This window comes from Carcharodon carcharias, chromosome 15 (assembly GCF_017639515.1).
Source record: "Carcharodon carcharias isolate sCarCar2 chromosome 15, sCarCar2.pri, whole genome shotgun sequence".
In the NCBI taxonomy this organism is placed as follows: domain Eukaryota; kingdom Metazoa; phylum Chordata; class Chondrichthyes; order Lamniformes; family Lamnidae; genus Carcharodon; species Carcharodon carcharias.
The window spans coordinates 51,296,655-51,320,881 of record NC_054481.1 but is presented as its reverse complement, the minus strand read 5'-3'; positions in this window follow the sequence as shown (position 1 = coordinate 51,320,881).

Below are 24,227 nucleotides of genomic sequence, written 5' to 3'. Positions count from 1 at the left end.
CTGATGAAGTGTTGCCCCATGTGTCCATGGGAAGGATGGCAGGTGTCATGGAGACCCTGGTCCATCAGAAGGTGGAGATGTGTGCAGACCTGCAGTCCATCATGGTAGCCATGGCTGAGCTCCTGCAGTGGCAATGACAGAGGGAAAGGGCGTATCTTAACGGGGTACCAGGTACTCCCTCCCCTCAAGGAGTCAGGCCAGGGCCCTCGGGCACCCAAAGGGAGGAGTGGCAGCTGGACACCCCTGGGTTATTCACTCAGGAATCTCAGAGGCTGTCCTCTCCATTTTGCCTGTGACCCCCTCAGCCCCGTCCTCTGTCTCCTCAGAGGGAGCAGCTGGCCCACAAGAGGACACCAAAATAAGCCGGGGCCCTCAGGGTCTTGCCTCTCCAGAGGACCCATGCCAAATTCATCAGAGGCAACAGGGCCGACCATTGCACAGGCTGTCTCCGTCCCTGCTGCAGATGTCAGCGCAGCACCTAGAAGAAGTGGTAGACCTAGATAAGGTAAGAAATTCTGATCACAAGTATTGCACGGGTAAATACATTTTGTCACTTTATACTCTGAAAATATCTACATCTACTTCTAAATTTCTACTTGTCTTTAGCTCTCAAGAAGGGTCATACGGATTCGAAACATTAACTCTTTTTCCCTCTCCACAGATGCTCTCAGACCTACTGAGTTTTATCAGCATTTTCTGTTTTTATTTCAAATTTCCAGCACCCACAGTATTTTGCTTTTATCTTAGTGTTTAATTCACTGACATTTCTCTTCCAGGAATGCCTATCTTGAGGAAGTACTCCCCTTCTCTCCAACAGGATTTCCATTTGTCTCTTTCATCCTGTTCACCTTCATTACTTTCCATTTCTCTTCTGGTGTTTGACAAGGTGTTTACCAAACTCGCTTTCACAGCCATATTTCCTTGCTCAGCGACTGTCTCCATCTCCGACTTACCCAATGTTGATTCCAGCTGAAGTTCCATCCCTCATGTTTCAAACCCACCCAGGATTGCAAGTATCTCCGGGACATACAATGCTCCTCGGACTGCTGTTCTCGCCGCACCCTGAGATCCACACTCAGTGACACGCACCACCATATGACTTCTTGACCTCCCCCTCCAGCAGCACTGATTCATCTTATCTCAAAGCTGTCCTTGTCCCCAGTTTCATTTTATTCTTCGTGTCATCCGATGCCTTAACAAGAAACTTTTTCTGTTCCTTTCAGGTGTTAAGAAACGCAAGCTCCAACGCCCACCCTGAACTCTCCAGCCCTTCCTGTCTCTCTGACCCCATACCGTCTTCCAATCCCAGCCCCAGCCGTGTATTCACCATAGCCTCTGACCTTCCCCTTTTTGATGCTGAACGTTCATTGCTTAGCAAATGACTCATTTTCATACCCTTACGCCCTCACCTCAATGAATTTCGGGCTCGGCACGATGCTGAACTCTTCTCCTGCCGCCTTCGTCTCCATGCTCACTTCTTTGGGCAGGAGTCCTCTCCCCGTTCAATGGGTCCTTTCACCCACCTCCAGTATTCTCCCTCTACCTGGACCCCTCCCTCTGGCCTCTTACCTGCTCTTGATCTTTTCATTGAAAACTGTCGGCGTTACATCAGCCATCTCAATTTCTCTGCTCTTCTCACCCACTCTAACCTGCCTCCTTCTGAACTTGCTGCACTCCTTTCTTTCAGGTCCAACCCTGACTTTGTTATCAAACCTGCCAACAAGGGTGGTGCTGTTGTTGTCTGGCATACTGACCTCTACCTTGCAGAGACTAAGCGCCAACTCTCAGACACTTTCTCCTATCGGCCCCCTGGACCATGACCCCACCACTGAACATAAGCCATTGTTTCCAGAACTGTCACTGACCTCATCTCCTCTGGAGATCTTCCTTCCACAGCTTCCAACCTGATAATCTCCCAACACCGGACAGCCCGCTTCTACCTCTTCCCCAAAATCCACAAACAGGACTGTCCCGGTAGACCGATCATGTCAGCCTGTTCCAGCCCCACGGAACTCATTTCTTGCTATCTTGACTCCATTCTGTCTCCCCTTGTCCAGTCACTTCCCATCTATATCCACAATTCCTCTGATGCCCTACGTCATATCAATTTCCATGGACGTCCAATCCCTCTACACCTCCATCCCCCACCAGGATGGTCTGATCGCTCTCCGCTTCTTCCTCGAACAGAGGCCCGCACAATTCCCATCCACCACTACTCTCCTCCGTCTGGCTGAATTTGTTCTCTTACTGAACAATTTCTCCTTAAACTTGTCTCACTTCCTCCAAATAAAAGGTGTGGCTATGGGAACCCGCGTGGGCCCCAATTATGCCTGTTTTTTTGTGGGGTGTATGGTACATTCCTTGTTCCAATCCTACTCAGGCCCCATCCCTCAACTCTTTTTTTGGTACATCAATGACTATTTCGGTGCTGCTTCATGCTCTCATCTGGCCCTGGAAAAATCTATCAATTTTGCTTCCAATTTCCACCCTCTATCACCTTTGCATGGTCCATCTTGACACTTCCCTTGCTTGACCTCTCTGCCTCCATTTCTGGTGATAGACTGTCCACCAATATTCATTACAAGCCTACCGACTCCCACAGCTACCTCAACTACAGCTCCTCACACCCCCCTTCCTGTAAGGACTCCATCCCATTCTCTCAGTTCCTTCGCCTCCGTCGCATCTGTTCTGATGATGCCACTTTCCAAAATGACGCTTCTGACATGTCTTCTTTCTTAACCAAGGTTTTCCACCCACGGTGGTCGACAGGGATCTTAACTGTGTCTGACCCATCTCCCATGCCTCTGCCCTCACACCTTCCTCTCCCTCCCAGAACTATGATAGGGTCCCCCTTGTTGTCATTTTTTGCTCCACCATTCTCTGCATTCAAAGGATCATCCTCCCCCATTTCTGCCAACACCAGACATATCTTCTCCTCCCCTCCCTTCAGCATTCCAAAGGGACCGTTCCCTCTGGGACACCCTGGCCCACCCCTCCATCACTCTCAAAACCTCATCCCCTTCCCATGCAATCACAGAAGGTGCAACACCTACCCCTTTATCTTCTCGCTCTTCACTGTCCAAGGGCTCAAATACTTTTTTCAGCTGAAGCAGCACTTGCACCTCCCTCGATTTGGCCTACTGCATTCGCTGCTCCTAATGCGGTCTCCTCTACATTGGGGAGACCAAACTCAGATGGGTGACCGCTTTGCAGAACACCTTCGGTCTGTCCACAAGCATGACCCAAACCTTCCTGTCGCTTGTTATTTCAACACACCACCCTGCTCTCATACCCATATGTCTGTCCTCGGCCTGCTGCAATGTTCCAGTGAAACCTAATGCAAACCAGAGGAACAACACCTCATCTTCTAATTAGGCACCTTACAGCCTTCTGAACTTAATATTGAGTTCGATAACTTCAGACATGAACCCTCTCCTCTCTCTTCACCCCTTTTTAATCCCTTCTGAAAATTTATTTTTATTTATTTACTTATTTTTACTTATTTATTCATTGTTTTATCCCCTTTTTAAATCTCTTTTTCTATCCTTTTTTCCTAACCACTACCCCCTCCCCCCAACCCCGCAAAAGGGCCATCTTTTACTTGTTCTATGTTGTTCTTTCACAGAGTGCTTACCCTTGTTCTGCTATTCACACATTCTGCTTTCTTACCTTAATGCCACATTTAGCACCTCCTTTAGCCCTACCACTACCATTAACACTCCCTTCATTCTTTTGTTCATGACATCTTTGTCAATCTCTCCTTAGCCCTCACCTATCGCTGACCTTCTATCCAACTTCACCTGCTCCACCCCTCCTTAAAAATTATAAACTCCATCACATTTCTACTTCTCTATAGCTCTGAAGAAGAGTGATATGGACTCGAAACGTCAATTCTCTTTCTCTCTCCACAGATGCTGTCAGACCTGCTGAGTTTTTACAGCATTTTTTGTTTTTATTTCAGATTCCCGGCACCCGCAGTATTTAGCTTATATCTAAAAATATATTCACTTTCAGCTTCATTGACAGGCTTTGTGAGTCCTCTGCCTGCATTCCCCCTCTGCCCCCATTAGCAGTTCAGCTTCATACAACTGGCCCATCAGTGATTCTGGAGGGAGAAGTGTGTGTGTGTGTGGCAGGGCCTTTCAGAGCTGTGTACAAGCACTCTCCCACACACACAGAGCCTTCATCCATCACATTCATTTCAATGTCCTAAGCATTTTCAATGCTGCCTGTTGAGGTTCTATTTCAGTTGTCTATCTGAGCTGACCTGCATCTCAACACACCCACAGATTGTTCTCCCATGCAGAATCTGTGCCCACCCAACATGAGGCTCCACTCACTTCAGATTTCAAAAACCATGGTTGTGATCAAGTATCTCATCAGCTCCCCCATCCTTTCCCCTCCCCCTGTTACCCATGTCCTTTCGCCCATCACTGTCAACCCCCCTGGCATCACCTCCCACCTCCCCACCATCACCTACCAATCTGAACCCTTTTCTTTCCAGGATGTCCAGGATGATGTGCATGTTCCCTACCTTCCTGAGAATCCCACCCCCATCCACATTGATTTCCCCGACCTCAACCTTCCTACCCCCAGGGTCCGTGTCTCCCTCCGAGTCCTCACCAACCACCCTCACTGTCCCTTCTTCCATTACAGACGTACCCTCACCCTCCCACCCTACCCGCTTCATCTGCACCCTCTCTGACTCACCATTCCCTCCTACTACACCCACCCTCAGTTCACTCCCCAGGAGGCAGTCATTGATTCACAGGCCCCTGATTGCATGTACACCTGGACAGTTGCCTCCCTTACTCCCTCCTCCACACTTACTCTCTCCTCCACCTTTACTCCCTCCTCCCCTCAGACACATTCCCCTCTCCAAACTCCCTCCTCCCCCCGCTACCCCCAAACACCTTCCCCCTCCAAACTCCCTACTCCCCCGGAAACCCTCCCTCCCCGAACCCTTTCCTTTCGCCCCCAGACACCTTTCCCTTTCTGAACTCCCTCCCTTACACCTTACTTCCTCCAAACAGCTACCTCCCCACTTGCAGCATTGTCACCCATTACAACCTCCTCGCCCTATACTCCAGTTGGGGGAGGTGGTGGTGTGGCGGTATTGTCACTATATTGGTAATCCAGAGAACCAGAGACTCTGGGGACCTGGGTTCAAATCCCACCACGGCAGATGGCTGAATTTGAATTCAATGAAAAAATTCTGGAATTAAATGTCTAATGATGACCATGAAACCATTGCCAATTGTCATAAAAACCCATCTGGTTTGCTAATGCCATTTAGGAAAATCTGCTGTCCTTACCTGGTCTGGCCTACATGTGACTCCTGACCCACAGCAATGTGGTTGACTCTTAAATGCCCACTAAACAAGGGCAGTTAGGGATGGGCAATAAATGCTGGCTTATCCAGCAATGCCCACATCCTGCAAGAAAGAATAAAAAATAAATCCCTCCCTCCTTCCCCTGGACACCCTCTAACCTCCCCCCCACCACCACCAACATCCACTACCAACCTCAACCCCACTGACACCTTCACCACCCCCCTCCCAACCTTGGTACACCTTCCTCTCCCGCTCATGGCTAGACCTCACTCTCACCCCTTCACTCCCTAATCATCCAAAGCAGACCTGAGACATCAACGGAGACCTCCCACCTTCCATTAGCTGCTTGTGACGGAGCCACGCCCATGAGAGTCTGCGATGCATGCGTTCCTGCAGAGTCCGGTAGCTGTTGGGCTGCAGCATCTTCTGCTCCTCCGATGTCCACAATCTGTGTAAGGCCCTAATAGTAAGTCCTGACTTCTGAACGTCATGCTTGTCCAGACATGTTTTCCCGCCGGTGTAACAGTAAATTGGGCATGGGGGAACAACTCCAGTCGGGCCTTGCTTTGCATCCCATTACCAGGATGCCCATTGTGTTCATGACGGCCTCCAGCAGGATCCGCATTCCATCATGGCAGACACCGTCGGATGATCCTGCTGCGATTTTGTGCTGATGTGAAACCAATTTCTGCCCCTCACGCTGTATTATACTGACCCCCTGCCCACCATGACGCCCATTGCCAATGGGACCGGATGATTTCGCTCTGTGTCCTCAACTAGATGTTTCAGCAATTGCTGTACAAGATTGTTACAGAATCCAGCATGGTGATCGTGTTTAAACAATTCCCCTTAATTTGTTTGTTCTATCAGACTCCTAGGTTGTTGGTTCCAGTCTTCTCTTTCACCGCTGACAGCTTAGGTGCTGTCATTAAATTACAACCTTTTTTTGTAAAACACAGGCAGTTCTTTGCTTAAGGCTGCCGCTGGAATAGAGTTGTTAAAAACAAAATTAGCATGTTAATTGTTTCTCCCCCCGCTGCTTGACTTCTTGTGAATATTTTAGTCATCCTCAAGCAAACTATTATGGTATCAATATGGACTGGCAGGAAAATTGGCACAAAAATATTTATTTATACATTTTATGTATAAAAAAAGTTAAAAATACAATATCTCTTTTGCCCCATTTTCCCCTTTTTATTTCATTTGTAGTTGCCCATTAGAAGTTGTTGTATTTATATCGTGGCTTCAGGATGTCCAAAAGCACTCGACAACCAATAAATACTTTGTAAAGTGCAGCCCCTGGTTAATATAGGAACCATGAGGGCCAATTTGTGCACAGCAGGCTCCCAGAAACAGCAATACAATTATGACCAGGTAATCTGTTTCAGTGATGTTGGTTGAGGGATAAATATTGGCCAGGACACCCAGGGAGAACTTATCTACTCTTGTTTGAAATAGTGCTATAGGATCTTTTGCATACACCTGAGAAAGCAGGCAGGGCCTCAGTTTAACACCTCCTCCAAAAGATAATACCTCAAACATTGCAGCACTTGCTTAATGCCCAGGCTAATTTTTGTGCATAAAAACAAAAAAACTGCGGATGCTGGAAATCCAAAACAAAAACAGAATTACCTGGAAAAACTCAGCAGGTCTGGCAGCATCGGATGCTGCCAGACCTGCTGAGTTTTTCCAGGTAATTCTGTAATTTTTGTGCATATTGGAATAAGACTTGAACCCATGACTTTTTGACTTAGAGGCAACTAAGCCACTGCTGACAGCAAACACATCATGACCTATACAATATCAGGCATGGGGCTCAGATCAAAGTGCTATTTTTCCCCATCCCTCCAGATGATTTTTGTCTATGCTCTTCTGTCTTTGCATTCATGGCATTAGCTGTAATTCCTTATACTCAACTGGTTAGGAGCACCCCGGGTCCTTTATTCTGCTGCTTGTTACTTTATGTGCTGGTGTAAAGTTTTTTTTTATACAATATCCTTTACTGTTGTGAAGGAATGCTCCAGGGTAAAGCCTTCCAATTATATTTCATCACTTTTTAAATCAAGTCAATAACTTCCTCAACCATGAATCCGCCACTTATTAACCTTGTTGGCCATTAACCCACCAGAATAATTCCTTATGGAAGTGACCATAAGAATGTAAAATGCTGGCAATTTCTTTTGTTTTAAGTTAGGGGAAAGTTCCCAATAACTTTACATGTTAAATGGAATGCACCCATGCTATTTGACGGATATAAGCCAAGGGCTGAACCAACTAAAGCTGGAGTTATTTGCATTGAATGGTTTCATATGTACTTCAGACCATGTCTGAATGACCTCTTATCCCGTCATTGATATAACTGCTCAAGGCGATAATGAATAAGTTTTCCAATGGTTGAACGATTGGTAGTAATTTAATAGGTTCATGGGCATCAGGAGCATAATGCAGGAATGAAAGTAACTACTGTTGGGTGAACTAACTGATTATGAATGCTGATAAAGATTGATCCCTTGATGGAGACTGCATTAGACCAAATAAAAGCAAAATACTGCAAATGCTAGAGATCTGAAATAAAAACAGAATGTGCTGGAAAAACTCAGCAGGTTTGGCAGCCTCTGTGGAGGGAGAAACAGAGTTAACATTTCAAGTCCAAAATGACCTTTCTTCAGAACTCAAATGATCCTTCTTCAGAACTAAGAACTGGATGGTGTTGAGAAGCTTGACACCATTGAGGACAAAGCAGCCTGCTTGACTGGCATTCCACCCACCACTTCAAACACCCCCTCCACCATGGTTACAGTGTGTGCCATCTACAAGATGCACTGCAGCACTCACCAAGGCTTCTTCGGCACCTTTCAAATCCACGACATTTACCACCAAGAAAGACAAAGGCAGCAGGTGCATGGGAACACCACCACTTGCAAGTTCCCCTCTAAATCATGCACCATTCTGACTTGGAATTATATTGTAGATCCTTAATTGTCACTGGATTCAAATCCTGGAACTTGGTCCCTGACATCATCGTGGGTGTACCTACATAATATAGACTGCAGCTGTTCAAGAATGTGGCTCACCACTATCACTTCAAGGGCAATTAGGGAAAGGAAATAAACAATGTCCATTTCCATGGTCAATTAAAGAAGGTTTGCGAGAGTATCTCAAAGGAGGACAGAGAGATTTAGGGAGGGAATTCTAGAGCTTAAAGCCTAGACAGCTGAAGGCATGGCCACCAATGGTGGAGTGATGAAAATTGGGGATGTGCAAGAGAATTGGAAGAGGACAGATCTTGGAGAGTGTGGACTCTATGGAATATCACTGTCAATGAATTACAAAAGCCACACGAGAGATCTTGGAATGTAATTGCTACAATGTGCTTCCACCCATCAGGTGTTCAGTTTGCAGTTGCAAATACACATCATTCCTGATCACCATACTTAAAATGGGAGATCAGTGGAGCCCCCTGCAGAATTGTCTGTGGATTCTGCCAATTTTCTATGGTGATCTCTTGTGGCGACCCTACTTTATAAAACTCATACGTAGTATGTTATTGATAATTGATCAGAATTATGCTATCCTTTTATTATTTTATGCTTTACGTTTATTTTTATGAATGTCTATAACTGTGCCATGAATTATGGTTACTTGTTTTATTTGTATCATCATCACAATTCGGCACCTACCTCTATGATAATTTTTCAACAAACCAATTATAAAATAAAAACGTCTTTCAAAATATATCCTCTCCAGGGTCCTTGGTTGTCTATGACTCAGGTCACAGCGGGAATGAAAAGATCATGTTACATTCCTGAGGGCTAGCAAAGCATGCATACCCTTTAGTGGTGTTATTTTTCTTCTAGAAGGGAAAACAGAAGTGGGAGATAGACCAATAGGCTAGTGTCTTTTATTTTCATTTCAGAAACATAAGTGAAAGGCCAAGGGCTAAAAACCTGGTCAAAACTAAGCCCTGAAAGAATAAATGCAAAATAAATGAAGTATTAGCACTTAGGTAGGCCTAAGTGTATGGTTTAAATGCCTGTAGGCTATACGATGAAAAGAATGAAGCAGGCCTCAGGATGTCCCAAAGTGTTTTACACTCAATGAAGCACTGTGGTAATGCAGAAAGGTTCTGTTTTTGCAGTGAAGATCTATTTATGCTCTTTGGTGGACGAGAAAGAGCCAATCATATCTTAGTTTCAATTGTTAGGCACTCGGATTCAGATGGACAAATTCCTAGGTTGTATGCACATTAAGATAAAACCCAAGAGAAACTCAAAACACTCACTCCTTGTGTTATGTTTCGACAGCAAAGCCTTGGATTACATTGAAGTCTGTGGTCAACCCTCTGATTGGATGGTGCCAACTCTGTTATTTCATGGAAGCTCCATACATTCCCAAAACACCTTTTGTGGACAACCATATATTTTTTTAAATTATTTTTTCTTGGGATGTTAATGTCACAGCCAAGGCCAGTATTAGTTTCCCATCCCTAATTGCCCTTGAACTGAGTTGCTTGCTAGGCCAGTTTAAATGGCTGTTAAGAGTCAGCCACATATTGCTGAGGATCTGGAGTTGCATGAAGGCCAGACCAGGTAAGGCTGATGGTTTTCTTTCCCTAAAGGGCATTAGTGAACCAAATAAATTTTCTTAAACAATTGATGATAGCTTCATGGTATTACTGAGACTAGCTTTCAATTCCAGATTTTATTAATTGAATTTAAATTTCACCAACTGCTATATGGTGGATTTGAACCCATGTGCCCAGAGCCTTTGCCTGGGTCTCTGTATTATGAGTCCAGTGACATTACCACTAAACCATAGAGATAAAAACAAAAAAACTGCGGATGCTGGAAATCCAAAACAAAAACAGAATTACCTGGAAAAACTCAGCAGGTCTGCCAGCATCGGCGGAGAAGAAAAGAGTTGACGTTTCGAGTCCTCATGACCCTTCGACAGAACTTGAGTTCGAGTCCAAGAAAGAGTTGAAATATAAGCTGGTTTAAGGTGTGTGTGTGGGGGGTGGAGAGACAGAGAGAGAGAGAGAGAGAGAGAGAGGTGGAGGGGGGTGGGGTGTGGTTGTAGGGACAAACAAGCAGTGATAGAAGCAGATCATCAAAAGATGTCAATGACAATAGTACAATAGAACACATAGGTGTTAAAGTTAAAGTTGGTGATATTATCTAAACGAATGTGCTAATTAAGAATGGATGGTAGGGCACTCAAGGTATAGCTCTAGTGGAGGTTTTTTTTTATAATGGAAATAGGTGGGAAAAGGAAAATCTTTATAATTTATTGGAAAAAAAGGAAGGGGGAAACAGAAAAGGGGTGGGGATGGGGGAGGGAGCTCAAGCCCTAAAGTTGTTGAATTCAATATTCAGTCCGGAAGGCTGTAAAGTCCCTAGTCGGAAGATGAGGTGTTGTTCCTCCAGTTTGCGTTGGGCTTCACTGGAACAATGCAGCAAGCCAAGGACAGACATGTGGGCAAGAGAGCAGGGTGGAGTGTTAAAATGGCAAGCGACAGGGAGGTTTGGGTCATTCTTGCGGACAGACCGCAGGTGTTCTGCAAAGTGGTCGCCCAGTTTACGTTTGGTCTCTCCAATGTAGAGGAGACCACATTGGGAGCAACGAATGCAGTAGACTAAGTTGGGGGAAATGCAAGTGAAATGCTGCTTCACTTGAAAGGAGTGTTTGGGTCCTTGGACGGTGAGGAGAGAGGAAGTGAAGGGGCAGGTGTTGCATCTTTTGCGTGGGCATGGGGTGGTGCCATAGGAGGGGGTTGAGGAGTAGGGGGTGATGGAGGAGTGGATCAGGGTGTCCCGGAGGGAGCGATCCCTACGGAATGCCGATAAGGGGGGTGAAGGGAAGATGTGTTTGGTGGTGGCATCATGCTTGAGTTGGGGGAAATGGCAGAGGATGATCCTTTGAATGTGGAGGCTGGTGGGGTGATAAGTGAGGACAAGGGGGACCCTATCATGTTTCTGGGAGGGAGGAGAAGGCGTGAGGGCGGATGCGCGGGAGATGGGCCGGACATGGTTGAGGGCCCTGTCAACGACCGTGGGTGGAAAACCTCGGTTAAGGAAGAAGGAGGACATGTCAGGGGAACTGTTTTTGAATGTAGCATCATCGGAACAGATGCGACAGAGGCGAAGGAACTGAGAGAATGGGATGGAGTCCTTACAGGAAGCGGGGTGTGAGGAGCTGTAGTCGAGATAGCTTTGAGAGTCGGTGGGTTTGTAATGGATGTTGGTGGACCGTCTATCACCAGAGATTGAGACAGAGAGGTCAAGGAAGGGAAAGGAAGTCTCAGAGATGGACCACATGAAAATGATGGAGGGGTGGAGATTGGAAGCAAAATTAATAAATTTTTCCAAGTCCCGACGAGAGCATGAAGCAGCACCGAAGTAATCATCGATGTACCGGAGAAAGAGTTGTGGAAGGGGGCCGGAGTAGGACTGCAACAAGGAATGTTCCACATACCCCATAAAGAGACAGGCATAGCTGGGGCCCATGCAGGTACCCATAGCTACACCTTTTATTTGGAGGAAGTGAGAGGAGTTGAAGGAGAAATTGTTCAGTGTGAGAACAAGTTCAGCCAGACGGAGGAGAGTAGTGGTGGATGGGGATTGTTCGGGCCTCTGTTCGAGGAAGAAGCTAAGGGCCATCAGACCATCCTGGTGGGGGATGGAGGTGTAGAGGGATTGGACGTCCATGGTGAAGAGGAAGCGGTTGGGGCCAGGGAACTGAAAATTGTTGATGTGACATAAGGTGTTAGAGGAATCACGGATGTAGGTGGGAAGGGACTGGACAAGGGGAGAGAGAAGGGAGTCAAGATAATGAGAAATGAGTCCTGTGGGACAGGAGCAAGCTGAGACGATCGGTCTACCGGGGCAGTTCTGTTTGTGGATTTTGGGTAGGAGATAGAAGCGGGCCGTCCGAGGTTGGGCGACTATCAGGTTGGAAGCTGTGGGAGGGAGATCCCCAGAGGAGATGAGGTCAGTGACAGTCCTGGAAACAATGGCTTGATGTTCAGTGGTAGGGTCATGGTCCAGGGAGAGGTAGGAGGAAGTGTCTGCGAGTTGACGCTCAGCCTCTGCGAGGTAGAGGTCAGTGCGCCAGACAACAACAGCACCACCCTTGTCAGCGGGTTTGATGACAATGTCAGGGTTGGACCTGAGAGAATGGAGTGCAGTAAGTTCAGAGAGAGACAGGTTAGAATGGGTGAGAGGAGCAGAGAAATTGAGACGACTAATGTCGCGCCGACAGTTCTCAATGAAAAGATCGAGAGAAGGTAAGAATCCAGAGGGAGGGGTCCAGGTGGAGGGAGAATATTGGAGATGGGTAAAAGGATCCGTTGAACTGGGAGAGGACTCCTGCCCAAAGAAGTTAGCCCGGAGACGAAGACGGCGGAAGAAGTGTTCAGTATCATGCCGAGCCCGAAATTCATTGAGGTGAGGGCGTAAGGGTATGAAACTAAGTCCTTTGCTGAGCACTGAACGTTCAGCATCGGAGAGGGGAAGGTCAGGGGGTATAGTGAATACACGGCTGGGGTTGGGATTGGAAGATGGGGTGGGGACGGAGGGACAGGCCAGGGTGGAGGGTCCTAGATGGGTGTTGGTGTCGATGAGTTGTTGGAGCTTGCGTTCCTTAGCACTTGAGAGAAAGAGAAAAAGTTTCTTGTTGAGGCGTCGGATGAGCCGAAGAATAAAATGAAACTGGGGGCACGCGCAGCTTTGAAAAAGGGTATGGCGGTGCTGCTGGAGGGAGAGGTCGAGTGTGTTCATATGGCAGTGCATGGCACTGAGTGTGGATTTCAGAATGTGACGGGAACAGCAGTCCGAGAAACGTCTTATGTCCCGGAGATACCTGTAATCCTGGGTGGGTTCAAAACATGAGGGGTGGAATTTCAGTTGAAATCCACGTGGGGTAAGTCGGAGACGGAGACAGTCACTGAGAAAGGAGATATGGCTGTGAAAGCGGGTTTTAGTAAACACCTTGTCAAACACTAGGAGAGAAATGGAAAGCAAGGAAGGTGAGCAAGACAACAGAGAGATACGGAAATCTTGTCGCAGAGAGGAACAGAACTTCTGCAAGGAGGTAGGCATTTCTTGAAGAGTAGTGGCAGTCAATTAAACACAGAGATAAAAACAAAAAAACTGCGGATGCTGGAAATCCAAAACAAAAACAGAATTACCTGGAAAAACTCGCTTCATGCTCTCGTCGGGACTTGGAAAAATTTATTAATTTTGCTTCCAATCTCCACCCCTCCATCATTTTCAGATGGTCCATCTCTGAGACTTCCCTTCCCTTCCTTGACCTCTCTGTCTCAATCTCTGGTGATAGACTGTCCACCAATATCCATTACAAACCCACTGACTCCCACAGCTACCTCGACTACAGCTCCTCACACCCCGCTTCCTGTAAGGACTCCATCCCATTCTCTCAGTTCCTTCGCCTCTGTCGCATCTGTTCCGATGATGCTACATTCAAAAACAGTTCCCCTGACATGTCCTCCTTCTTCCTTAACCGAGGTTTTCCACCCACGGTCGTTGACAGGGCCCTCAACCGTGTGCGGCCCATCTCCCGCGCATCCGCCCTCACACCTTCTCCTCCCTCCCAGAAACATGATAGGGTCCCCCTTGTCCTCACTTATCACCCCACCAGCCTCCGCATTCAAAGGATCATCCTCTGCCATTTCCCCCAACTCCAGCATGATGCCACCACCAAACACATCTTCCCTTCACCCCCCTTATCGGCATTCCGTAGGGATCGCTCCCTCCGGGACACCCTGGTCCACTCCTCCATCACCCCCTACTCCTCAACCCCCTCCTATGGCACCACCCCATGCCCACGCAAAAGATACAACACCTGCCCCTTCACTTCCTCTCTCCTCACCGTCCAAGGACCCAAACACTCCTTTCAAGTGAAGCAGCATTTCACTTGCATTTCCCCCAACTTAGTCTACTGCATTCGTTGCTCCCAATGTGGTCTCCTCTACATTGGAGAGACCAAACGTAAACTGGGCGACCACTTTGCAGAACACCTGCGGTCTGTCCGCAAGAATGACCCAAACCTCCCTGTCGCTTGCCATTTTAACACTCCACCCTGCTCTCTTGCCCACATGTCTGTCCTTGGCTTGCTGCATTGTTCCAGTGAAGCCCAACGCAAACTGGAGGAACAACACCTCATCTTCCGACTAGGGACTTTACAGCCTTCCGGACTGAATATTGAATTCAACAACTTTAGGTCTTGAGCTCCCTCCCCCATCCCCACCTCCTTTCTGTTTCCCCCTTCCTTTTTTTCCAATAAATTATAAAGATTTTCCTTTTCCCACCTATTTCCATTATAAAAAAAAACCCCCACTAGAGCTATACCTTGAGTGCCCTACCATCCATTCTTAATTAGCACATTCGTTTAGATAATATCACCAACTTTAACTTTAACACCTATGTGTTCTATTGTACTATTGTCGTTGACATCTTTTGATGATCTGCTTCTATCACTGCTTGTTTGTCCCTACAACCACACCCCACCCCCCTCCACCTCTCTCTCTCTCTCTCTGTCTCTCCGCCCCCCACACACACACCTTAAACCAGCTTATATTTCAACTCTTTCTTGGACTCGAACTCAAGTTCTGTCGAAGGGTCATGAGGACTCGAAACGTCAACTCTTTTCTTCTCCGCCGATGCTGCCAGACCTGCTGAGTTTTTCCACGTAATTCTGTTTTTGTTTTACCACTAAACCATTAACTGCTTATAAATCTTTGAGAGAGATCAATTGTCAGCATCTCTGGGTAGAAATAGCACTGACGCAAATTTTTACAACATGAGATGTCACTTTGTTGATGTGGTTATCTGGGGTGCAACACACCTTTAAGAGAATGTGAGCAGATTTACCCCGTGACTGTATTACCCAATTGCTGTGTAGCCCGGGCTACGTTGTTAATCAGCTATTTAGAATAGGGTCTGTTTGGAGAAGCATACACGTGCTAGTGCTCTGTTGTGTTAATAAACAGCACGTGCTTCATCTTACATTGGTCTCTGCATTTGCAGAATCTCGTTTACCAACTCACTCACCAATAGCTAGGTGTGCAACCATGTTTGCTGAGCAAAGGAACATAACAGTCATCAAGGAACCGCCTGGGAGCAGCCAGTCAGCTCAACAACATAGGGCAGCACATTCTGCAGCCACGGTTTTCTGGCCCTACCACGGCTGGTTCCCCCGTGGCGAATGTGGTGAGCCATTCAAATCTCCATTGATTTTGGCAGGACAGGAAGATCCATCCTTCAGGACGGGCCAGAAAATCTTGCCCTGAATTACACTAACATTAGTAACTCAGTTCAAGGGCAATTAGGGATGGGAAACTAATGTTAGTTCATTCTCATCCTAGAGGCTTGAGCACAAAATCTATAATGAGACTGAGGAAATGCTGCAGTATCACAGGTCCCATCATTTGAATGAGACGTTAAACAGAGGTCCTATCTGTTCGCTCAGGGGGATAAAAGAAATCCTATTGCACTATTTTAAAAAGAGCAGTGTGGTTCTCCCTGACCAATCACTATCCCTCTTTTCAATATCACTAAAACAGGTGATCTGGTTGTTACTACATTCCTGTTTGTGGGACCTTGCTTGACACAATTTGGCTGCCACATTTCCTACATCAGTGGTTATGCTTCAAATGTACATCATTGGCTGTGAAGCACTTTGGGATGTCCTGAGGTCGTGAAAGGCACTATGTAAATTCAATCTTTCTTTTTTGGCAAAAGACCCTGGATTTCCACAATGTCTTTAACATAGTAAAACATCCCAAGGCTCTTTTATTCCCTCTTGTCTCAGTTGCCACTCATGAATGTACATTCCAAACAGCAAACACCCTCTCATACAAAAGCATTTTAACTTCCCTTTCATTCTTCAAGAGATAATCTTCAGTTAGCGCCTTCTGTCTACCTAATCACCAGAGATAAAAACAAAAAAACTGCGGATGCTGGAAATCCAAAACAAAAACAAAAACAGAATTACCTGGAAAAACTCAGCAGGTCTGGCAGATTGCACTACTTACTTCCTCAACACCTTACAGGTTTTTGAGACCAGATTGTGCATCCTAGAATGTACTCTATCACAAGGAAGTGAGCTCCCGTTTGCTTCTTCCAGAATTATTCCCGTGAATCATAGAATGTCTGGGACTGCTCTCTGTAACAGCAACACAGCTATCTCTCTCCTTTACCCTTCCTATAAATTTTTCTTTTCAGATATTTATCCATTACCCTTTTGAAAGCCACCATTGAACCTGCCTCCCCCTCACTATCAGGCTCTGCATTGCAGACCCTAAGCACTTGCTGCATAAAAATGTTTTCCCTGTGTCACATTTGGTTCTTTAATTTTTCTTCTTAAACTGGTGTGCTCTGATTTGTGACCCTTCTGCCAATGGGAACAGTTTTGTTTGACTTTGTCCTGAACTCACAGGATTTTGAACACCTCTTTAAAAGCTGCTCTCAAACTTTTATTTTCAAAGGAGAACAGCCCCAGCTTCTCCAATCTATCCATGCAACTGAATCCCTCATCGCCTAAAATATTCTTGTAAATCTTTTCTGCGTCCTCTCCAATGCTTTCACATCCTGCCTGAAATGTGTTGCCCAGAATTGGACACAATACTCCCTTAATCTTTCCACCTCCCTTTGCTTCACTTTCCTCCTTTAAGACACTCCAAACCTACCTCTTTGTCCATGCTTTTTGGTCCTCTGCTGTACTTTTGCATTGCTCAGTGTCATATTTTGTTTTCTAATGCCTCGGTGAAACACCTTGGGATTTTCTATTATGTTAAAGGTGCTATATAAATGCATTGCTATATTGCAATGATAACCTCCTCCTAAATCTGACTGTGATTCCAACTGATCAGAAAATCAGGAGTGCAATTTCCTGGGCCTCTTCTTCCTTTAAGTAACATCTCTAACTGGGAGTAACTGATCTGCAATTAATTCATTTGTTTTTCTAATTGTTTGACTTGTCACTAATAATCTATACTAATATCTTTGTTTGATTTATCTGTGGATAAATCTACCATATTTTCTTTTAATAAAAAGAATTGAGTTCAACCTGGAGCCCAAGGGGAATATGTTCTAATTTCTATGTTTGTAAATAGAGGTATACTTCTTGACAGTTTTGTGAACTGCAACATGATGATTATTGGAATCCAGCTTGTAATTTACCATTTCTTATGGGATAAACATATACTCATTAATTCATTCATTTATAATTTAGAATGGGTAGAAATATGAAATTAAGGATTATTGTATTTTTGGCGCAGTTTTACCTGAATGAGTTTGGGCCTTTCAGAAATAAAAACAGAATTTTAATCACCGTTACCCCCTGCCTCCACCCACTTTCTCATCATATCTGCTGCACTTGCCTGACAGTCAAGGTCTAGAGTATTTTCTTAGTAAGTTTACAGTTCTGATTAGCACTACATTCCTTATCAGAAACAATTCATTGAGAAACGTAGGCCAAATAGAAATCATTACATCATAATAAACAGTTCTGTGGAAGGATCATGAGGACTCGAAACGTCAACTCTTTTCTTCTCCGCCCATGCTGCCAGACCTGCTGAGTTTTTCCAGGTAATTCTATTTTTGTTTATAATAAACAATAAGCCTGCCAGTCAAGCTTTTAAACTGGCTAGCCAGAATTTTTTTTCTTTCATGGGATGTGGGCATCGTTGGCTAGGCCAGCATTTATTACCCAGCCCTAATTGCCCTTGAGAAGGTGGTGGTGAGCTGCCTTCTTGAACCACTACAGTCATGCCTGACCTGATAATCCTCAACTCCACTTTCCTGCATTTCCACATAACCCTCGATTCCCTTACTGATTAAAAATCTGTCTATCTCAGCCTTGAGTACACTTAACGTCCCAGCCTCTACAGCCCCCACAGATTCACTACCCTCTGAAAGAAGAAATTCCTCCTCATCTCTGTTTTAAATGGTCGCCCCCTTACTCTGAGATTATGCCCTCTGGTCCTAGACTCTCCCACAAGGGGAAACAACATCTCAGCATCTAGCCTGTCAAGCCCCCTAGGAATCTTTTATGTTTCAATAAGGTCACCTCTCATTCTTCTAAACTCTAATGAGAACAGGCCCCATCTACTCAGCCTCTCCTCATAAGAAAATCCCTTCATACCCAGGATCAACCTAGTGAACCTTCTCTGGACTGCCTCCAAATGCCAGTATATCTTTCCTTAGATAAGGGGACCAAAATTGTTCACAATATTCTAGATGTGGTCGAAATAGTGCCTTGTATAATTTTAGCAAGACTTCCCTATTTTTATACTCCATTCCCTTTGAAATGAAAACCAACATTCCATTTGCCTTCCCTATTACCTGCTGAACTTGCATGTCACTTTGAATGGGCATCGACATCACATCCCATGGAAGAATAATTAAAACAATATCCTCCTCCACCACTAACGCCTCGTGTGCCACATCTATGACCCTGGACCCATCTTTCTGCCCTGCTGTTCCATTTTGCTTGTTTAGAGTTGCAGCAATGGATTTCAGCAGTGGTCTCCTGTTATCCTGTTATTCCTTTTAAGAGGGACAGACTATATTTAAACAAAAAGCTGGCTGCACTACACGCTAACAGCACAACACTGCAAGGTCCCCTGCTGAGCACAGAGGCAGCACAGGGAGCTGCTCAACACTCTATGGTGCAATTATGAGAATGAGTTGCCAACACCAAATGTGGGTACTACCCATCTCCACCAGAACTGGCGTGGGAAGGTAATGAATTACAACGCCTGCACCCAAATAAAGGCACAGAAATTTTTTTTAGCCCTGAGAGTTATTAAGAAAATATAGAGCCAGGGGGAAAGGGACATTGTGGTCATGGAGGGTACTAAAGAGAAAGGTCTGCGTGAGAAGAGGAATGATTAAATAACAAAGCAAAGGGAGCTGATAACTGACCAAGTGTAGGATCAAAAATTGCGTCCAGAGGAAGTATGAATGGTTACAGAATGCCCAAGAGAAAATTGAGGCTGTGGTCATGTAAATAACTATTGTTTTGTAGATGTAGTGTGAAGTTTGATTTGGAGGTAAATCGGAATTTAAAGGCAGTTATGTTTCCTGCCTACATCTATAAAACTTGAGTGAAAAATTAGCTGGAAGCAATACAGATTATTTTTTGCATGTTTTGCTATTGTCCTTTTACATCGATTTAAATCAAGGTTCCTTGTGTTGAAAAGTCACTCCGACTAAAAGCTGGGAGGAGTGGAGTCTCGCATTGCTCCCTAATGCTTCCCCTGACAATAAATAATTCTCCGAAATAGCGCACAGCAGCTGCACTAAATTACAACTGGGGTTGTAATTTGTTGTTCAGAACCATACTGGGAAACATTTTGTTACGTCACTGACTCTCTTCATGTAACTTGAGATAATTGAGGACTTTCTTCATGAACTGTTATATCACACACAATCGAATTTGTTAAAGAGATGGCACCTACGTGTGAATTCAGCTTGAGCATTAATGTGACATTTAGACATTTAGACTTCAGGCGGAATCACCCCAGGTTTGCATAAAGTGCGGTGGAGGGCAGGAAAAATGACGTTTTACCCGCTGACTGCAATGGCGGCTTCTCACACCGTATTGCCCCAGTCCCGCCACGTTAATTATGCATTCCCAGGAAACATGCCATTTCCATGGCGGGCGGACTCTTATGTGCCAGCCCTGTCATCACCTCGCTGCTTCCTGATGCTGGGCGCCATATTTAAAGTGTATCTGTGCTTCCAGCCCAGGACTGCTGCAGGGAAGACATGGCCCCAAAAGAAGACTGCAGCCCCCTGGTTTAATGACACGTCCCTCGGGCGCCTTTTTGATGCAGTGGAGGCCCACTGTGATGTCCTCTACCCTCTGCTTTGGCCACAGGAGAGGCAGCAACATCACCAATCCGGCTTGGGAGTTGGTGGCAGGGATGGTCAGCACCAACACACTGCAAAAGAGGACAGCCACCCACTGCTGAAAAGGGATGAATGATCTCCTCCATTCTGCCAGGGTAAGTCACTCTTCTCATCGCTCTCAACACACACACTCTTAACCCATCATATATCCACAGGGACCTCACTCACTGCCGGTGCAAAGGACATCACCATTCACTCTCACACACCTTCATTGTCCTCATCCCGTCTATGGGACCACTCACCATCCACACATGCCAGGCATACTTATCATCTGGCCTGGCAGTCGTCCTGCTTACACTCTCTCCATCTCTATTCATGCAGGACAAGCTGGCACACAACAAAAGGGAAAGGTCACAGACTGGTGGAGGAATGCCTGAAATCAATGTTCTCATGGATTTTGAAGGTAGAGTCATCCAGCTGGCTGGCGATGACCGGGACCAGTTCTGTGCTGACGATGAGGTCAGTGCTGCTCTACCAAGTGAGGATCCAGCAGTGCAACATCCATCAGATAACCATGCCGTGAGTGATGTGTCCTGTTTCACAGGCCACTGCCATACACTAATTATCTCTCCTTGCTTTCGCAGGCACATCTGGGCAACAGCCGAGGGGGTCCACGACCAAGGTCCTCGACTCAAGCCCTGAAGAGACTTCTGAAGAGGAATCTGAAGGCAGCCTCACTGAAGAACCATCACAGCGCTCAGCCACACCCTCCACCAATGCAGAGACACACACCTCGGTGGGACTTAAGCTTTACAGTAGCCTTGGGATCACAATCTGGTGAGCGCATCGCACTGTCTTGTCCACAGCAGGGACTTCCCAAGTCCTTCCAGAGGACTGCTGGAGGCCAGAAATCTGCTGAGTCTGAGTCAGGTGATGAGCCTCTAGACTCGGTCGTGCCTCAGTTGCTGGAGCTGCAAAGGCAAGCTCGGGAACATCAAGAAGGGATGTCCGCTGCACTTCTCAGATTTTCAAGGCAGAATGGAGGAGTCCATCTATCTTCAGGCTGAGGTGATAGCGCTGGCATACCAAGGTACCAAGGTCAACACTGGTAGGATGGCGGCCACCTTGGAGACCTTGGTCCAGGACGTCACTCCTGCACTGCTGTGAGGGTTGAACGCCATCACTGATGCCATAGTTGGCCTCCTACAGTGTTAACGTGATAGGGGTGTTGGGCAGCTCGATCTCACTCCAGCTACCACTCCTCCTCAAGGAGTCAGTCTGGGGTCCTTGGGCAGCTGTAGGGAGAAGGACCAGCAGGTGCACGCCCTGGGGCCATTCGCCCAGGAGACTCCGGGAGTGTCCGGCCCATCCGAATCCCCTTTTCCTCTGACTCCAGCAGCTCCAGCTCAACAGACCAAGAAGGGTGCCACTGCCACACAGCAGGACCCCAAAATCAGGCCAAAGCTCTCCAGGTCTCAGCCTCCAGAAGGCGCCCATCAAGGTCATCACAGACAGGGCGTAGCAGTCAGTAGGCTGCCTCCACCTTTGCGGTGGGTGGCCAGGGAGCACCAAGGCATAGGTTAGGAAAGTTAAGAAGCTGTTGTTGCACAGCCTGGGCATGGATGTTAATCACTTGTACATACTGTTCACTATTGTAAATAAACTCACAAGAATGTCTCCCTGCCTATGGCTCATTGTTCTGATGAGCAATGTTCATGTCACTCAGACGTGAAACCCTGGATCCTGCACAAGATAAAGGCAGGTGTCTCAGTCCAAGGCCTCTTCCCTGTGCAGTGTATAACATTTAGACCAAAGTGATGGTCCAGCCTTACTCACTGGACACATTAGTGATGCCTGCACCTTGATGATGCCGGTCATTGCTGCCAGAATGTAGTGGGCAGGCATCACAGAGTTCCATCATTCTCCCTGAGTGCTTCAGCAGCTTTAAGGTGGGGCTGGCCCCCATCTCTTCAGTATCTGTAACCAGTGATGCTGTGCTCCTGAAGGGATCAGGTGCTGAAGACTGACAAAGAATCAGGTGCTTTTAAAGTTTCATGGCTGCATCTCCATGATGTGACCCTGATCACAGAGCAAAAGTGAGCTGCCCATGGCCAGACAGGAGTCAGACATTCTCAGAGGCTATCTGAAGATTTAGCGAGTGTCCTCACTGCACATCGTCATCATCCTGCACAAACCTAGATGGCCTCCCGTGCGCACCTGCCTCATCTGGCCAGTGCAATCGCCTTCATCATTGCCTTCGAGGACCTCCCAATGAGGTCCCCATTGACACCCTCCACATTGGAGGTAACCTCCAGCTCCTCCATCTCCTCCTCAGCCAGCTCCTCTCCTCGTTGCAGCACCAGGTTGTAAAGGGCGTAGCAGACAACGACAATGTGTGACACCCTCTGTGGACAGTATTGCAGGGCCCCACCAGACCGGCCCAGGCACCAGAACCTAATTTTCAGCATCTTGATGGTCTGCTCCACCAAGCTGCAAACTGCAGCATAAGCCTCGTTGTACCTTGGCTCTGCTGCAGTCTGAGGCCACCGCACGGGTGTCATCAGCTACAACCTCTGCAGGTAGCCCTGCAGCTTCTGTGGGCCCTGAAAGATGTCAGGGACCTGTGACCAACTGAGAATGTAGGAGTCATGGACACTCTTGAGCGCAGACCTGCAGGATGTGTTTGTGGTGGTCACACACGAGCTGCACATTCTGCGAATGGAATCCCTTGTGATTGATGTAATTGACCGTATGTTGCGACAGAGATCTGAGCGCAATGTGAGTGCAGTCGATCACACCCTGAACCTGTGGGAAACCCAAGATCTGGGTAAATCCAATCGGTCTTGCATCCTGGCTCTCCTGGTCCTAGGTGAAATGCACAGAGTTGTGTGCCCTGGTGAAGATGGCATCTGAGACATCATGGATGCATTTGTGGTTGGGGCTTGTGATATCCCACAGAAGTCTCTTGGGGAGCCCTGAAAGGAGCCACTGGCTTAGAAACTGAGCACCACAGTCACTTTCACAGCCACTGGCAGTGGATGCCCTCCATGACCTCCATCACAAACAGGGCGTAGCAGTCAGCAGGCTGCCTCCACCTCTGCTTTGGATGTCCAGGGAGCACCAAGACGTAACAGCAGGGTTAGGCTGTTCAATCCTGCAGCAGCTGGCAGATGTGATTAACCAGTTCCCTAGAAATTTGCAATCTTTGGCAACACTGGTTCTCGGTCATCTGCAGGAATGAAAGGCGGTGTCTATGGGACCTGGACATCACAAGGCACAGACCACCACCGACTCACTGTGGCTCTTCAGCATCATGTGTGGGAGCCCCAGGCAGCCCTTCTTCCTAAGGATGCTGCTCCCCCCTCTGCGCAGCCAGGCGCACTCTCTCCTCAGTCATCTTCACTCTCTGTAAGCCATGAGGCGTACAGCTAGTTCACCAGGTCCATGCTCCTGAAGTACTCCTCCTGCAGGATGAACAAGAGAGAAGCGTAGGTCAGTTTGTTCTAAAAGCCTCTTGGTTAAGCCTGAAGGCCCCTTAACACATCCCAGAGAGTGCTGGCCACCACTTGGATGGCCAGAGTTTAGTGTGCTGCATGGCTGCCCAAAACCCGACCCTTCTCCACCCCACTCCACCTGACTGAATGGTGGCAGTTTTGCCCATTGGACTGCATGCTGTGCTCTCAGCTCAGGCTCAGGCATTCTCCTAACCCACACTGCAAGGCTGCACTGTTAGCTTGAACCATGGGGGAGACTGGTCCAAATTGGGATGATGACATTGCAAGGGGCTGTGAGAACCTCCAGCAGTGACTGCTACATGGCCAGCTTTAGCAAGGAGATTGTACAATGTGCCCCGTCGTCCAACTGTTCTGCAGACAACTAAAATACTCATTAGTTTGCTGCCTGTGCTTGAGGGGTGAAAAGCTCTGGAGCTCTCGGTAGCACTTTTATGCCTCTGTGTTGCTTGAGTGGGCAGAAAAGGCCAAGCAGATCAATGTGGCTGCGTCTGAATTGTCTCAGT